Genomic DNA, 6,269 nt, shown 5'->3' on the forward strand with positions numbered 1-6,269 from the left:
TGCAAATTCCCTGATTTTGTCTATTTTTTAGTGCTGCATAATACTCCATGGTGTATAAATGCCACATTTTTTTTTATCCATTCATCTATTGAAGGGCATCTGGGTTGGTTCCACAGTCTAGCTATTGTGAATTGTGCTGCTATGAACATCGATGTGGCAGTATCCCTGTAGTACGCTCTTTTAAGGTCTTCAGGGAATAGTCCGAAAAGGGCAATAGCTGGGTCAAATGGTGGTTCCATTCCCAGCTTTCCCAGGAATGTCCATACTGCTTTCCAAATTGGCCGCACCAATTTGCAGTCCCACCAGCAATGTACAAGAGTACCCTTTCCCCATATCCTTGCCAGCACTTGTTGTTGTTTGACTTCATAATGGCTGCCAATCTTACTGGAGTGAGATGGTATCTTAGGGTGGTTTTGATTTGCATTTCTCTGACTGCTAGAGATGGTGAGCATTTTTTCATGTACTTGTTGATTGATTGTATATCCTCCTCTGAGAAGTGTCTGTTCAGGTCCTTGGCCCATTTGTTGATTGGGTTATTTGTTATCTTATTGTCTAATTTTTTGAGTTCTTTGTATACTCTGGCTATTAGGGCTCTATCTGAAGTGTGGGGAGTAAAAATTTGTTCCCATGATGTAGGCTCCCTATTTACCTCTCTTATTGTTTCTCTTGCTGAGAAAAAAACTTTTTAATTTAAGTAAGTCCCATTTGTTGATTCTTGTTATTAACTCTTGTGCTATGGGTGTCCTATTAAGGAATTTGGAGCCCGACCCCACAATATGTAGATCGGAACCAACTTTTTCTTCTATCAGATGCAGAGTCTCTGGTTTGATTTCAAGCTCCTTGATGCATTTTGAGTTAACTTTTGTGCATGGCGAGAGGAGGGGATTCAGTTTCATTTTGTTGCATATGGATTTCCAGTTTTCCCAGCACCATTTGTTGAAGATGCTATCCTTCCTCCATTGCATGCTTTTAGCCCCTTTATCAAATATAAGATAGTTGTAACTTTGTGAATTAGTCTCTGTGTCCTCTATTCTGTACCATTGGTCCACCCGCCTGTTTTGGTACCAGTACCATGCTGTTTTTGTTACTATTGCTCTGTAATATACTTTGAAATCTGGTATCACTATACCGCCTGATTCACACTTCCTGCTTAGAATTGCTTTTGCTATTCTGGGTCTTTTATTTTTCCATATGAATTTCATGATTGCTTTATCTATTTCTACAAGAAATGCCGTTGGGATTTTGATTGGCATTGCATTAAACCAATAGAGAACTTTTGGTAATATCGCCATTTTGATGATGTTAGTTCTGCCTATCCATGAACAGGGTATATTTTTCCATCTTCTAAGATCTTCTTCTACTTCTCTTTTTAGGGTTCTGTAGTTTTCATTGTATAAATCTTTCACCTCTTTTGTTAGGTTGATTCCCAAGTATTTTATTTTTTTTGAGGATATTGTGAATGGAGTGTTTTTCCTCATTTCCGTTTCAGAAGTTTTGTCACTTATGTACAGAAATGCCTTTGATTTATGCGTGTTGACTTTATATCCTGCCACTTTGCTGAATTCATTTATTAGTTCTAGTAGTTTTTTTGTAGACCCTTTTGGGTCTTCTAGGTATAGAATCATGTCATCCGCAAATAGTGATAATTTAAGTTCTTCTTTTCCAATTTTTATGCCTTTAATTTCTTTCGTCTGTCTAATTGCTCTGGCCAGTGTTTTGAGAACTATATTGAATAGAAGTGGTGATAGAGGGCATCCCTGTCTTGTTCCAGATTTTAGAGGGAATGCCTTCAATTTTTCTCCATTCAGAATGATGCTAGCCTGAGGCTTAGCATAGATAGCTTTTACAATGTCGAGGTAAGTTCCTGTTATCCCTAGTTTTTCTAATGTTTTGAACATAAAGGGATGCTGTACTTTGTCGAATGCTTTTTCTGCGTCTATCGAGATGATCATATATTTCTTATCTTGAAGTCTATTGATGTGGTGAATAACATTTATTGATTTCCTTATATTGAACCAGCCTTGCATCCCAGGGATGAATCCTACTTGATCATGGTGCACAATTTTTTTGATGTGCCTTTGTATCCGATTCGCCAGAATTTTATTGAGGATTTTTTCATCTAGGTTCATCAGAGATATTGGTTTGTAGTTTTCTTTCTTTGAGGTGTCTTTTTCTGGTTTCAGAATCAGGGTGATGTGGCCTCATAGAATGAATTTGGAAGAGCTCCCTCTTTTTCTATTTCCTGAAATAACTTGAAAAGTATTGGTATTAATTTCTCTTTAAAGGTTTTGTAAAACTCTGCTGTATACCCATCCGGTCCTGGGCTTTTCTTGGTTGGTAGTCCTTTGATTGCTTCTTCTATTTCATCCATTGATATTGGTCTGTTCAAATTGTGTGTATCCTCCTGACTCAGTCTGGGCAGATCATATGACTTAAGAAATTTATTGAGGTCTTTACTATCTTCTATTTTATTGGAATATAGGTTTTCAAAATAATATCTAATAGTCTTCTGTATTTCTGTAGCATCTGTTGTGATATTGCCTTTTTCATCCCATATGTTAGTAATTTGAGTTCTCTCTCTTCTTTTCTTCGTTAGCATGGCTAAGGGTCTGTCGATCTTGTTTATTTTTTCGAAGAACCAACTTTTAGTTTTGTTAATTTTTTCAATAGTTTCTTTTGTTTCAATTTCGTTGATTTCCGCTCTGATTTTAATTGTTTCTTGCCTTTTGCTGCATTTGCTGTTGTTTTGCTCTTCCTTTTCTAGGGCTTTGTGATGAAGTGTGAGCTCACTTATTTGTTGGTTTTTCCTTTTTTTGAGGAATGACCTCCAGGCGATGAATTTCCCTCTTAAAACTGCTTTCATTGTGTCCCATAGATTCCGATATGTTGTGTCTGTATTTTCATTTATCTCTAAGAATTTTTTGATTTCCTCCTTTATGTCTTCTGTAACCCATTGATCATTCAGTAACATATTGTTCATTTTCCATGTGATGTAGGATTTTTCCTTCCTTCTCCTATCACTGATTTCCAGTTTCATTCCATTATGATCAGATAAAATGCATGGTATTATCTCCACCCCTTTATATTTATTGAGGTTTGCCCTATGGCATAATATATGGTCTATATTTGAGAAGGATCTATGTGCTGCTGAGAAAAAAGTATATCCACTTGATGATGGTTGATATATTCTATATATGTCAGTTAAGTCTAGGTTATTGATTGTGATATTGAGTTCTATAGTTTCTTTATTCAACTTTTGTTTGGAGGATCTGTCCAATGGTGAGAGAGGTGTGTTGAAGTCACCCACAATTATTGTGTTGTGGTCTATTTGATTCTTGAACTTGAGGAGAATTTGTTTTATGAACATTGCAGCACCATTATTTGGTGCATAAATGTTGATAATTGTTATGTCTTGTTGGTGAATGGTTGCTTTTAACAGTATATAATGTCCTTCCTTATTCCTTTTGATTAACTTAGTCTTGAAGTCGATTTTATTCGATATGAGGATGGCCACCCCTGCTTGCTTACGAGGACCGTGTGCGTGGTATATTTTTTCCCAACCTTTCATCTTCATCCTGTGTATGTCTTTTCCAATCAGATGTGTCTCCTGGAGGCAGCATAATGTTGGATTTGTTTTTTTAATCCATGTTACCAGCCTATGTCGCTTTATTGGAGAGTTTAAGCCATTAACGTTTAGAGTTACTATTGATATATGCTTTGTACTTCCAGCCATGTTTGATTATTTATCTTATTTTTTTTTAATTTAGTTTGTTTCTCATTGATTAGCTTTCCCCCTGCCCTCTCTCTTTACTGAGGCACTTCCCACTGATGGTTTTGGTTATTGTTTTTCATTTCTTCCTCATGTAGTGTTTTGCTCAAGACGCTTTGCAATGCTGGTTTTCTGGCTGCAAATTCTTTTAGCTTTTGTTTATCATGAAAGATTTTTATTTTATTGTCATACCTGAAGCTTAATTTTGCTGGATACAGAATTCTTGGTTGGCATCCATTGTCTTTCAGTGTTTGAAATACGTTGTTCCAGGGTCTTCTCAATTTCAGCGTCTGTGATAAAAAATCCATTGTTAACCTTATTGGTTTACCCCTGAATGTAATCTGTCTCCTTTCTCTTGTAGCTTTTAATATTTTCTCTTTGTTCTGTATATTGGATATCTTCATAACAAGTGTCTTGGCGTTGGTCTACTGTGATTTTGTGTGCTCGGTGTCCTGTATGCATCTACAATTTGTATATCCATTTCCTTTTTTATTTCTGGAAAGTTTTCTGTAATTATTTCATTCAGCAGGTTACTCATTCCCTTGGTTTGAATCTCTGTACCTTCCTCTATCCCGATGACTCGTAAGTTTGGTTTTTTTATGTTATCCCATATCTCTTGACTGCTTTTCTTGTGATTTTTTACCAGCCTTTCTGAGTTGGCTAGACTCTTTTCAATTAGCAATAATTGCGCCTCGGATAAACCTCATTGGCTATGATACTGCCACTGCGCAAAGCTGGCTAGACTCTTTTCAAGATGATATATTTTGTCTTCATTATCTGACATTCTGGCTTCTACTTGCTCCACTCTGTTAGTGATACTCTCATTTGAGTTTTTAATTTGGTTTATAGTTTCCTTCATTTCTAGAATTATTGTTTGATTTTTTTTATAATCTCTATCTCCTGATAAAGATGCTTAACTTCTTCTTTTATCTGTTTATGTAATTCATTTTCAATGAGTTCTTTCACTGTTTGAATTTGCTGTCTCGTATCCTCTTTAAGGTTCCATTCCATCTGTCTAAGGTATTCCTTGAATTCTTTATATGACCATTTTTCTGATGCCTCTAGGTCCTCCTGACTATTTAGGCTGTCCTGCATTGTTTGTACTCCTTTTCTTCCTTGATTTTTCATGCTGCTCATGTTACTTCTTGTTCTGTTTGACTGCTGAGTTACTGTTTATTCTTATAAATTTATTTGATGCTTAGGAGGAAAGATATTAGAAGGGAAGGGAAGAAGTCACTAAAGATAATGAGAGTAGGCAGGTAGAATTCAAGGAAGGGGGAAGAAGAAAATTGAAAAGAAATGAAAAGACAAAAGGAAAAAAATAGAAAATAAGAAAAGAAAAAAATAATTTTTTAAAAAAATAATAATAATAATAAAAAGATAATTAAAATTTTAAAAAAATAATAATAAAATAAAAAAATTTTAAAAAAATTTAAAAAATTAAAAAAGTTAAAAAACAACAACAAAAAAATGAAAATAAAAAAAAACCCAAATTAAAAAAAAAATTAATAAATGCAGTCTTAGAGTTTGATCAACTTCTCTTCCAGTAGGTGGAGCTGTGCCCACTGGGCCAAGCCTCTCCTCTCAATAGGCGGGAACCAATCCCTGTGCAGCAGCTCCTCCTCCCAGACTGGGCGGGTCTCCAATCCTGAGTGCCTAGGGCCTTCTCCTGTGTCTAGTCACTTCCCCACTTTTCCTCCAGCCAGGCCCCGCTCACGAGTGATGCTCACCACAACACTGGCCACACGCCAGGTCCGCTGCTCCTGGGAGCCCCGTTTTCATGAACGCTTGGGCACACTCTCCCTGTTTGCCACTCCCTTAGACCCCAGTCTGTAGAGCTTGGGGCTGAGAACCCCCATTGAATTTGCTTGCCCTCCGGCAGCCACGCCCCCGGTTGCTGGTGCAAGAGACCTCACTTGTCAGCACTGGTGGGAGCGGCAGCCAGGAGTTCTGCGCTGCGAGTCCCGCGCCACTCCTGATTCCCTTGGTCTGGCTATCGCGCTCACGGGAGAGCTGGGAGGGGCCCCCAAGGTTTCCCTGCTGTGTGGAGAGGGAAGGCTAGGCGATTACACACCTGTCGCCACTGGTTTCAATGAAGTTATCTCCTCCGACGTGTTTTGGTGGCATCAGTTCTCTGCCATGGTGGTATCCCATGCAAATGGTGACAGTTCGTTCTCTTTGCCAGGCGACCAATGCAACGGGTGGATCCTGACTGTCTCTCCCAAGCCCCGTTTCAATCTTGTGGCCACTGCCTATGAAGGCTTCGTTGGCTTTTACCTTCACAGTTCAGAAGGGCCAAGCAGTTGTCTCAGCGGGATCGTTAGTGCTGAGTCACAGCAGTATGGCTGCAAGAAGCAGGCGAACCGGAGCTTGAATGCAGCCGATCCGGGCTCGGTGTGTGCTCCGAGAGGCCCAGACTGTTCGCCCCAGATCCATGTCAGCTCAGCATTGCCTAGTGATCCTGAGCAAACAGCATTTAGACAGTTTACGACTCCCTATG

The 6,269-nt window shown here is 38.5% G+C and overlaps 1 pseudogene; it reads right to left on the reverse strand.

Moving 5' to 3' along the window:
• Positions 1 to 4,435: 4,435 nt before the first annotated feature.
• LOC143383061 (U4 spliceosomal RNA) lies at positions 4,436 to 4,505 on the reverse strand (annotated as a pseudogene).
• Between the last annotated feature and the right edge of the window lie 1,764 nt (positions 4,506 to 6,269).

The sequence above is a fragment of the Callospermophilus lateralis genome, chromosome 17 (assembly GCF_048772815.1).
Source record: "Callospermophilus lateralis isolate mCalLat2 chromosome 17, mCalLat2.hap1, whole genome shotgun sequence".
NCBI lineage: Eukaryota > Metazoa > Chordata > Mammalia > Rodentia > Sciuridae > Callospermophilus > Callospermophilus lateralis.